The sequence below is a fragment of the Callithrix jacchus genome, chromosome 15, assembly GCF_049354715.1.
Source record: "Callithrix jacchus isolate 240 chromosome 15, calJac240_pri, whole genome shotgun sequence".
NCBI classification, from domain to species: Eukaryota; Metazoa; Chordata; class Mammalia; order Primates; family Cebidae; genus Callithrix; species Callithrix jacchus.
This window is the reverse complement of record NC_133516.1, coordinates 7,408,565-7,420,926: the sequence shown is the minus strand read 5'-3', so window position 1 is coordinate 7,420,926 and position 12,362 is coordinate 7,408,565. Positions and strand designations below refer to the sequence as shown.

General features: G+C 39.8%; 1 protein-coding gene across 2 annotated transcripts in view; it reads right to left on the bottom strand.

The window, feature by feature from the left end:
• Window positions 1-12,327, bottom strand: part of PIK3CA (phosphatidylinositol-4,5-bisphosphate 3-kinase catalytic subunit alpha) — a 92,175-nt gene extending 79,848 nt beyond the window's left edge. The window contains exons 1-2 of one of the 2 annotated variants that reach the window (XM_035276154.3): window positions 12,078-12,327; window positions 11,445-11,529 (exon numbers count right to left, since the gene is read on the bottom strand). The gene's annotated coding sequence lies outside the window, so the exon portion shown is untranslated. The remainder of the gene's footprint in view (window positions 1-11,444; window positions 11,530-12,077) is intronic. The other variant, XM_035276156.3, reaches the window with a different exon arrangement.
• Between the last annotated feature and the right edge of the window lie 35 nt (window positions 12,328-12,362).

The following is a 12,362-nucleotide window of genomic DNA, read 5'->3' as shown; positions in this document are numbered from 1 at the left end:
AGGTAGATGACACCACAGAAACTTTTATCAGTGGCACCAGATAGCTATTTGGTAATTAAAGGCAAAGACTTAGAGATTGAAACTGATGGAAATAATTAAAACACATGGTTGCTTCCCTTATTTTTACAAAAATGACTTGTAAAGTTTACACATATTCATTGAGTGTCCCTAGGTAACAAACAGAATGATATATAAAACAGTTAAATAGTACATTCAATAAAGACTTCATAGTGAGAGAATGGACAAACAAGATACAAGTAGCTTGAAAACAGGATGTGACAATTCTTTAAAACCCTTGTAACCTAAGGACTATATGACAACATGGCACAACTATTGTCTTTAGTTTAAGAAAAAAAGGCAAGGAAAGGAAATATCTACTAGCACAGAACAAATATGGCTTCAGCAGTGGAGTGCTATGAAGATAAATGCTGGGAATTCAGACTCCAGGAATGGACAGGGAAAATCAATCCACAGGAAGCAGAGACTATATGTGAAAAATGTACGTTCACTTACTTAATACCTTATGTGCATTGATTCCTCATTCCTACTCAACGAAATGTCCATATGCTAACTTCTCTCAGGATTAGGTATGAAATAGCATTCAGATTCCTACAACTAGAATGAAATTTTAAGTTTCAACAAATAAAAAGCAGGCAGTACGGTAAATAACTGAAAACTACACTAAACTTGTTTGAAGGCAACCTTATTGTTCACTACCCAGAAATTGGATCCACTAGTACATTCTTGGAAGGGACAGGATTCAATTCACTTCATAATGTCAAAGCCCCCAAATAAATGGATGAATATAAATGGTTCTTACTCTCAAGGATTCACACTTACTGAGTGCTTACTATGTACATGGCACATTGTTAGCCACTTAATCCTCATTATAATATTTTGATGTAGGTAGTTATTATCCCTCATTTACAAATGAAGAAATTTGTATTACCCAGAGAATATTTAACAGGTTAAATAACTTGCCCAAAGTTATAAAACTAGTAATCTTGATAGTTTGCTCCAGAGAACATGCTCTTAACCATTATGAGATATATCTAGGAAAAGGAAAGGAAAATTTAAAAAGTGTAAGTATACTGACCACATTTTGTGGATTTTCTAAGACTATCCTAACTGCAAATACTCCATCCCATTGTCAGATTATGCACCTCAATTTTGATTGGTTAAAAGAAAATTAGTTTTAGAGTAAACAAACATTATGTCTGATATTTACCCTAAACAAACAAACAAAAAAGACCATAGCATGACACATTAGCCATGCTCTGGCAGTTATACATTGGAAGATTCACTCAAAATGATTTTGAAGAACTCTGGAGTCTCATAATCACTAAGAAATGTGAAAGCTGGTCATTTCTAGTGAAGGAAAAAACAAGTCTCTACACTGTAAAATTACTAATACAGTAAACTGTTTTGAGTTTTACTACTACTGTTATTATCAAGACAAGTATAGAAACTGCTTTGAAAAAGTCATGTTCAACTTTTACAACTGGTATGTAGTTAGAAAAAAAGAATACAAATATGACTTTCATAAATACCATAAGATGCTGCCTATGATGGTTTCAATTGTAAATTAGAGAAGCCATTAGATTTTTAAGGAAAGCTTCATAAGGCATATAACTTTAACATGATGTCAATATGCACTGATACCTATTTGTATAAAACTTAGGGCTCCAAAATGTAATTATTTCCTTTCCCTGCTGTCATGTATGGCTTCATTTCAGATTGGAGTTTATGGAGTTATTGGAGTTTATTGGAATATCTAATTTAAGTATTTTTTCCATACATTTTCCCATTAATCCTGCTTTGAATTTGGTGACATATTCCATAAATCTATATTCACAAAACAGTGGCTGACTTAGCAAAAAATTCCAAGGATTTTAGCTTGCCAAAGACGCTAACCTCCTAAGAAAAAAAATACAGTTCAGTCACCGTGGGGCCAAAGGCAGTCAGTTGTTTTGAAATACAGCACAATTCTTTCAGGCCTAGACCTGCAATAAGTCCATCACGAAAAAGAACTTGGAAAAGCAAGATCTCTCTAAGAAAAACAAGCCACAGAAATGTGCTTAGCTTGCTGAAAAATGAGTACATCCTCAAAATAACTCTAAATAATGTCTCATTACCTGAGCATTGTGCTGTAAAGAATATTCAAAAGTTGAAGGTAATTTGAACATTAACAGAAATAAAAAATTAATAGCATAAACATCACTTCTTTCTGATCAAGGACAATAATTTCTGTCATCTTTCCACATTTGTCTGCACCACTGAGGACAGACCTACAACAAAAGAGGCTTACCATGCCTACAGATTTATATGTTTCTAAGATTAGAACACATTTTCTGAAAACCATCTAGAGGGATGAGTTACCAAGGGAAATTATGGAACATACTTTCCTAGAAGTCTTTAACAAGTAAGGATGATGGCCAGTAGCTATTAAGGGTGCTGTGACAAGTCTGCTGGCCTTTATAACCCTGGCAACTGGTGTGCAGTATATGAACTACTCTCAGTATCTGGCAGTCATTTAATTGTTCCCAGTGCCAATAACCAAAATGACCATACCTGCAGCAACTTATTCTCCAAAGTCACTGATGGTTTCAGAAAGGGGGGAGAAATCCTTCCACTCCATTCTTTTCCAATGGCAGCTTTTCTCTGCCACAGAATTTCAAACAACTGCCTTTAAAATATGTGCAAATTTATAAAAAGGCAGGCAAAATGATCTTGGCTTCTGAAAATACAACAAACTGAGATAGACTGTCTTCCCTCTAGGGAGTGATTTACTTACTCTTCCCTGAAATAAAAAATAAACTTTAACATACTACGAATCTCAGCATTTGGGAATTGCAAAGAACCTTAGAAATCTTGCAGGTGAAGAAACAAGCTCTGAAAGGCCAAGACGTTAGGCCAAACAGCTCGTTAATAGATAAATGTAGAAATCATGTTTTCTGATTCGTGATCTAATTTTTTTTCACCACAGCACACAGCCTGTCTGTAACCTATCAATCTTTGCCAAAACATCTCCAAATAGCAATAGAAATAGGCAACTAGTTGATAAGTTATAGAAAAGTGTTTCTTATATACAGTTATTCCTTGGTATTGATGGGAGATTGGGGTCTAGGACCTCTGTGGATACCAAAATCCACAGGTGCTCAAGTCCCTTACATAAAAAGGGGACTTACATAACATGCTCCTGTGTATTTTATGTCATCTCCAGATTACTTACGATACCTAATATGATGCAAATGTTATGTAAATAGTTATTCTGTTTTCTTTAGGGAATAGCCAAAAAACATCTGTCCATGTTTAGTACAAAAATAACTATCCTTTTCCCTAATAGTTTCAATCCACGGTAAGCGTAACCAACTTATGGTGGCAAAACCCACGAATACAGAGGACCAATTCCATGCTCAATACATGATCACCTAAAACTGGTACACAGCAATTTACCTCCTTTTCAGATCAGGTGTATGGCTCCTATCTGACAGAAGTATAAGAAAGTATTTTTATTTCTAAATATGACTCTATTTCACAAAGATCAGTGCTTACTGATCATCTACATTTGGGCACTACACTGTATGTTGAGGATACAATGGACACAATATGGTCTCCTCCTGTTCAAAAACGTATGCCTAAAGTCCTCTTCATAATATTGTCTTATATTTCTGCTGTACTTACAAGACACATTTGTCCATTGAGCCTTGCTAACTCCTGGTGAGTTAGGAGAGAGACAATCAGAGCAAAACGATTCTATCTCTATAGTTTTTTTTTTTTCACACCACGACACTGATTTTCTTGGCTTCTGCTACACAAATACTTAAAATCTGAAGTGTACCTGACAAGCATAGTCTGTAAAAATTCTTACAGATTTTTTAAAATCCCTCATTTATTTCAATGGCAATGCTGGCCAATATACAGACCCTTTTGTAACAATCATAATTATATATAAAAGTTGTTAAAACACAGCCTCTTATAAATGAGTACAATTTAGATAAATTATCAAGCTAACTACCAAAGTGATACATAAGAAATGAGTAATTGTGTGCTACAGAGAGAATAAAACATCTAGCAATACAACTAACAACGGCTGTGAGGACCTCTTCAAGGACAACTACAAACCACTGCTCAAGGAAATAAGAGACACAAACAAATGGAAAAACATTCCATGCTCATGGATGGGAAGAATCAATATCGTGAAAATGGCCATACCGCCCAAAGTAATTTATAGATTCAATGCTATCCCCATCAAGCTACCATTGATGTTCTTCACAAAATTGGAAAAAACTACTTTAAATTTTATATGGAACCAAAAAAGAGCCCGCATAGCCAAGACAACCCTAAGAAAAAAGAACAAAGCTGGAGGCATCATGCTACCTGACTTCGAACTATACTACAAGGCTACAGTAACCAAAACAGCATGGTACTGGTACCAAACAAAGATATAGACCAACGGAACACAACAGAGTCCTCAGAAATAAGGGGACTACACATCTACAACCATCTAATCTTTGACAAACTTGAAAAAAGCAATGGGGAAAGGATTCCCTATTTAATAAATGGTGTTGGGATAATTGTCTAGCCATATGCAGAAAACTGAAACTGGACCCCTTCCTTACACCTTATCCAAAAATTAACTCAAGTTGGATTAAAGATTTAAAGATAAGGCCTAACACCATAAAAACCCTAGACCCTAGAAGAAAACCTAGGCGATACCATTCAGGACATAGGCATGTGTAAAGACTTTATGACCAAAACACCAAAAGCAATGGCAACAAAAGCCAAAATAGACTAACAGGATCTAATCAAACTTACGAGCTCTGCATAGCAAAAGAAACTACCATTAGAGTGAACCGGCAACCAACAGAATGGGAGAATATTTTTGCAATCTACCCATCTGACAAAGAGCTAATATCCAGAATCTACAAAGAAACAAATTTACAAGAAAAGAAAAACCCCATCAAAAAGTGGGCTAAGGCTATGAGTAGACACTTCTCAAAAGGAGACATTTATGCAGCCAACAAATATATGAAAAAAAGCTCATCATCAGTGGTCATTAGAGAAATGCAAATCAAAACCACAAGGAGACACCAACTCATGCTAGTTAGAATGGCGATCATTAAAAAGTCAGTAGACAACAGATGCTGGAGAGGATGTGGAGAAATAGGAAAGCTTTTACACTGTTGGTGGGAGTGTAAATTAGTTCAACCATTGTGAAAGACAGTGTGGCAATTCCTCAAGGATCTAGAAATAGAAATACCATTTGACCCAGCAATCCCATTACTGGGTATATATTCAAAGGTTTATAAATCATTCTATTATAGAGACACATGCACATGTATGTCTATTGTAGCACTGTTCACAAGAGCAAAGACTTGAACCAACCAAATGCCCATCAACGATAAACTGGATAAAGAAAATATGGCACATATACACCATGGAATATTACGCAGCCAGAAAAACGGATGAGTTCATGTCCTTTGAAAGGACATGGAGGAAGCCAGAAAACATCATTCTCAGCAAAGTAACACAAGAACAGAAAACCAAACACCGCATGTTCTCACTCATAAGTGGGTGAACAATGAGAACACATGGACACAGGGAGGGGAACATCACACACCAGGGCCTGTCAGCGGGGTGGGGGTATAGTGGAGGGATAGCAGGCGGGTCGAGGGCCAGGGGAGGGATAGCATTAGGAGAAATATCTAATGTAGATGACAGGGTGATGGATGCAGCAAACCACCATGGCACATGTATACGTATATAACAACCCACACATTCTGCATATGTGCCTCAGAATTTAAAGTATTTATATAAAAAAATTACTAACGATCAGAAGCTGAAAAATATAATAATTTTATCTTCTTTAAAAAAAGAAATGAGTAATTGTCAGGCCAAATATAGAACATTATGCTTCTGTTAAATATAAATTAAAAATGATAATTAGTACATATATTTTTCCTAGTTTTATGCAACTTGTGATTATTTAAATTATCTCATTAATTATATGTTAGGGTTAGCAAGCAACACATTCCTATTGTATCAATACAGAAAATGACACAAAAATGTGTTATAGTATGCCCCCCACCATACACATATATGAAGTAGCAGTCCGAAGGAGAACCCATCATATACATATACAAAGCAGCAGTCAGAGGGAGAATCCACCATACACATATACAAAGTAGCAGTCCAAAGGGGAACCCACCATACACATATACAAAGTAGCAGTCCAAAGGGGAATTCACCATACACATATACAAAGTAGCAGCGAAGGGGAATTTAGTCCCTTAGGCCAGTGGTCCCCAACCTTTTTGGCACTGGGGATCAGGTTCATGGAAGACAATTTTTCCATAGATTGGGGGAGTGTGGGGGCAGAGATGGTTTGGGATGAAACTGTTCCACCCCACATCATCAAGCATTAGATTCTCATTAGGAGCAGGCAACCTACATCCCTTGAACGTGAAGCTCACAGCAGAGTTTGCACTCCTATGAGAATCTAATGCTGCTGCTGCTGAGTCAGGAGGTGGAGCTCAGGTGGCAATGCTGGCCCCACTGCTCACCTCCTGCTCTGCCGCCTGGTTCCTAACAGGTCTGTGAGACAGGTACTAGTCTGTTGGCCAGGGCATTGGGGACCCCTGCTTCCAGCATCTAGACCACAGCTCTCTAATACATATTAGAAGCAGCTTCACCTTAAGAACTATATGAAAAAAAGATAGCTCTAAGCCATCACTTTCATTACAAACTTACCAACTTTTTATTGGAGTAATTTAACTTAAAACTCTCTACCCTGTATAGGTAGAGGGAAAGAACACCTAAAAAGAACTTAATCAGGATAAACTGATTCATATAATAAAGGATTAAATGTGAATAAGGTATATAGTGATACAATATTCTCAGTATATCCAAAAGCTGAATAATCTTTTTGAATGATGGAAATGTCTAGCCTTGAAGCTGAATCCTCAGACTTTAACTATATACTGCCTCATATTTCTCTTTTATATCCTAAAACTTCAGTTTTCCCTTTCCAGGTTTTAATTTTTATTACAGGATTTCTTCCAAATAAGTTACTTACAAAATTCACTCTCACACAAACTTAAAGGAAAACTCAAGCAAGCAAATTTGATTCATACAAAAATATGACTGGTAACAAGAAATTTCTAGAAAGCAATGTTACAAGTTGAGTATCCCTTACCTGAAATTTTTCAGATTTTGGATTCTGGAATATTTGCATATACATAATGAGATACACTGGGGAACCATGTCTAAACACAAAATTTATTTGTTTCATATACACCTTATACACACAGGATGAAGGTAATGTAATCTAGTATTTTAAATGATGGTATGCATGAAACCAAGTTTGTGTACCTGGAGCCACCAGAGAAGGTGTCAGGTGTAGAATTTTCCACTCGTGGCCGTATGTTGGCACTCAAGAAGTTTCAGATTTTGGAGCATATACAATTTCAGATTTTCAGATTAGGGATGTCCAACCTGTATTACATTCTGGGTAAGTTTACTTTCAATATTACCAAATAAATAAAGGTGATATATATATATAACACTATATAAAACTTTTAAATATGGTTTCCAAGTAGAGAAAAGTATCAACAATTTGTCTGCTGATATCTATAACTGCTAATCTGACACTGAAAACATTATTTGTGCCTATCTTCTGGAATTAGTCCTGCTCAGAAAACCAATTTTTCCTATATTTCTTCTATCACCTGAAAATTACTAAATAATGGTTCCTGAATGCTAAGGTTTGGTGAACAGAGATTTCACCAAAATCTTTATATTTTCTTTTATAAATCATCCTTAATTTTAATTTGTCCCTTTCTTTTAGAATGATGAAGTCTGATTCTACTTATCTTTGGAGACAGAGTAAGGTCATCAGTTTAGACTCTACCCTCCCCCATATTACCACATATGCCTGAATAGCTTGGCACTTGCTATCCTCTCTTGGTTCAAACTTCCAGGCATAATTATTTTCCAAGCAGGTGGACTAACACCTGGGTGTCTGACAGTGGAATGTGGTTCTGAGAAACTAAAACCAAATGTCATGGTGTTTTTTGGTCCCTAATCACACCTGCAGTGCTAATAGTCAGCAGAGTGGAAAACAGGATTTATTACATAAACTGTGTCCTTCTGTTATCTCAGATAAGTCCACTCATGAGATCTAACACCTCCTAAGGGGAAAGGAAATGAACATTTATTAAGCACCTGATCCAGGTCAAGAACTCTCTTGGATCTACATTATCTCATTTAATTCAACAACTCTATTGAATAATAATTACCACCATTACAGATAAGAAAAATCTGTGCAAAGTAATCCTTCCAGTAAGTTTAAGAATTAGATTTTGAACCATGGTGTCTCAGATTCCAAAGCCAATACTATTAATGCTCATAGAATTTTAAGGCTAGATCACAAAGAACCATGTACAGCACCTCGTTCAATCCCTCTATATTACAGATGACACCCAAAGAGAGAGACTTGCCCAAATGTTGGTGGTGAAATGGGTAAGAATTCAAGTCCCCTGATTTTCAGTGCAGTGCTATATATGATAATAATCTTTATTTTTGCATGTGTATGTATATTATATAGTCACAACTCTATATAACATCTCAACTGTCCCCAAATAAAATTCTTATGTGTAGCAATTTCAGGGCTGTACATTTTTAGTGACCAAAAATATTAAATGAAATTGGCAAGAATAAAAACTGGTGCTCATGAATTACTACACATTGTAAATAAGTCTGTCTCTACTGCATTTATTTTGTTCAGTCAAGTGCTGTAACGTACAGGTAACTATGTTTGGCAATAAGAACACTGCTGTACAGTATATAAGTCAGGAGTCCCTATTCTCATGGAATTTACATCCTGGTGGAGGATATGAACAAGTAAATAGGCGATTACAATGCAGTGAGGTTGGTGCTATGCGAAAAGCAAGCAGGGATACCTAACCCAGACTAGACTTTTGAAAGGGGTTTATGGGAAAGATGAGTAGGAGTCAACTAGTTAAGAAAGGAGAATGGAGTGTGCCAATGTCTCAGGAAGTACAAACTGTATTTGCACTGGAGAGTACAAAAAGACCAAGGGGGCTGTAGGAGTAGGGAGGAAAAAGAAACCCAGAGAAAAAAGCAAGGACAAAACCATACAGGTCCTTGACAGCCAGGGCTTGACACTCTTTTCTATTAGAATTTCCTGGTGAACTTGAAAACAAACAAACAAAACACAGATAACTGGGATCCATTTCAGACCAATTAAATCAGAAATCTCTGGGGGTGAGACCAGAGTATTTTTAAAAAGCTCCCTAGATTATTCTAATGTGTGGCCAGGATTGAAAACCACTGTTTATGCTGTAACAGAAATTAATAAACATTTATGACAGCAAATATGGGAAAAGGAGATCTTCAGTAATTAAGCCTCCTTGGGACCTAATGTCTTCAGTTCTATTAAAAAACAGGCTGGAGAAGATTAGATGCAGTGTAATACAGTGAAAGGGTCAGAAGATGTTGCTTTTGTCAATGAGTCTGTCACCTGCCAACTGACTTCGGATTAGATACCATTTCTTAGAGACAGTAATACTACTCTGTCTATAGCACTGTTAACATAGCTCAAGGTAAGTAACACTTAAGAAAAACTATTTGATAACTGTGCTAATGATGTGTAAACCATTATATTGTAAGATACTTCTAAAGTTGAATAAGTTCTAAGATTGTAAATATTTTCACTGGAGATGAAATAGTTTATAATGCTTAAGAAACACACTTCATTTAAAGAATCACCTCTACCCTGGAATTCAAGATATAAATTGATAAAGCAGAGAACTGATCCTTTTAATGCTACTGTAACTGCTCAAGAGATCAAACGGGATTAAGTTACCTCTCTTCAAATAAACAGATCAACAAAGCAAGAGCCCTTTAAACGGTTATCGTAACTATTTAAAAATCTTTATTCAGTAACGGGCGCTTAAAAGAAGCGGCACACAAAATAAACTGGTTTAGAAAAAGTTATTATAATTTACTTTATGTCACATATTATTCATAAGTTTAGGCTTTTTGTTTTCCTTTTTAAGGGGATACTGATTTGGGATGGAGAGGACCTTATTGACAGGAAGGAAGCTCTGCCACCAGTAGGGCTGTTCCACGCAGACCAAGCAAAGCCACTGCACTTTTACAGTCTCCCTTTAAACACAGCAAGCCCCATGACAATTTACACTTTCATGAAGCCATTTTTCAGTTCAAGTACAATATATTTGTATTTAGTGACATCTCTTTAATGCTATAACCGATTTAATTTTTTTTAAACTTAGGTAAATAAAAACACTATTCTACATTTACAGGTGTTCCATTTTTAATTCTTTAAAACTGACAGGAACGTCTTTAAATTTTCATGCTCACATAAATCATACAATATTAATATTCATTTACTTTCTTGTTATTTCCCCCATGATGCTATTACGATATGCTGTTATTATTTTCAGTCACCTATTTGGTGAATTTAATAGGAAAAGTACTCTATTTTGAAAAAGCACAAGGAACTTTTGAAAAAAGTTATTAAGTTTTATTTTGTTCCAAAATGTGAGGTGAAAAAACTTAAGCAAAACACCACCACACACACACTCCCCTCTTCAGATAATTTTGGCTGATGACACTGCAGAACGGTTAATCTGATAATTTAAATCTTCCAGAACGTGTGATGTTTAGATGGAGATCTATGCTGTCAACTAGACTTCAGTTAAAAAAAAATCTTAAAACCTGAATATACAGACACGTTCAATTGTTAGACTGTAGTTGCTTTGAGAGCTCAATACGAACACAAAGTGTTTCGATTTATCCAAACTAACTTAGCAACACAGTATTTTGAGTATTTTCTTGAAACACGCAGTCCAGCACATAAACAAATCTTGTACGGTGCAATGTAAGCAAATATCCAGAAAAATCCAGTTTCTAAGCAGGACAACATAGGACAAGTACTGTCCTCAGCGGTTCGAAAGTCGCAGAAGTGATCCCCTGAGATAACCTGGAATTCACCTACCCACGTATTCCAAGGGGTTCTCCGCGGCCACACGGACTACGACTCAGAACACCGTTCGGCAAACCCAGGTCCTGCATGTGCACAAAGGCACAGTGCTGGAACGAGGAAGCTTCGCCAGGATGAAATCTCAACTCTAATTCACTAAAGAATAAGCAGGCTGTTTTCTAGAAAGCCTCTCTCGCCGCGCTCCCTCTTCCCTTTATTTAATTGTGCAAACAGCCTCCTCGATTATTGACAGGAGAAAGGAAACACAGCCTTCGATTCCCAAGTCTGGGAACACGGCTGGCTACCACCATCACGATTCCTTCAGCACCCTAAAATAACCCCCTGGAGCCGGGGTCAGAAACGCCGCGGCCGAGCGTCTGGCACTGACACAGCCCCATCCCGGGCCCGGCCCTACCTTCCCGAGCCGCTGGGAGCCGGGAGCAGGCGTCGCTCGAGAAGCGCACTCAGCGAAGACAGTCACACGAGCCGCGGTGTCGGGTCTATGAATGAAACATCAAGCGTCGGTCTCCGCCACCAGGAAAAAACAAGCTCGGAGGGAGGGCAGGCGGGAGAGAGCCGGGGACGCGGGGCGGCCTCCTCTCCTGCCCCTGCCGGGCGATTTAAACCCGGCGGGAGGCGGCGCGGGGCCCCGGGCCGGCGGGGCGAGAGTCCCCGGGCGTGACAGCCCCTCCACCGCGGCCCGGTGGGCGTGCGCCGCGCGGGAGACCGAGCCGCCGCGGCCGGGGCGCGGCCCTGGGCGCACTTCCTCACCTCGGCCGCAGCCCTGGAGGAGCGGGAGGAGCGGAAGGGGCGCCGGCGAGCGGCGGCCAGGGAGGCGGGAGGAGAGGCGAGCCCTCCCTCCGCACGAAAGCCCGGGGCCGGCAAGGGAGAAGCAGCGGCGAGCGCAGGCGAAGTCCGCCGCGGGCCAACGCTGGGAGACCCGCAGCCCGCGGCCCCCGCCCCGCAAGGCGGGCGCGCCCGGAGTCCCCAGCCCCACCCGGCCCGTCCCCGTGCCCGCGCCCGCCCGGCCGGTCCGCACTCTACTCACGCTCGGGGCTGCTCCAGGCTCCGCGGCTCACACCGCATCGGGTCCCGGCCCCGCGGGCGGCGGCGGCGGCGCCGAGGGAGAGGAGGGCGGGCGGCTCGGCCCCCGCCTCCCGGCCCCTCTCCCCCGCCGCTCCGGAGCTGCCCGGCCGGGCCCGAGCCCTGCCTCGCGGGCGGCCCCAGCCCCACTCCCCGCGGCCGCGGCGGCAGCAGCCCGAGACCTCAGCGGCCGCGGCGGCGGCACCGGAACTGCCGCTTTCTCCTCCTTGCTCCCTCTCCTCGCCGGCCC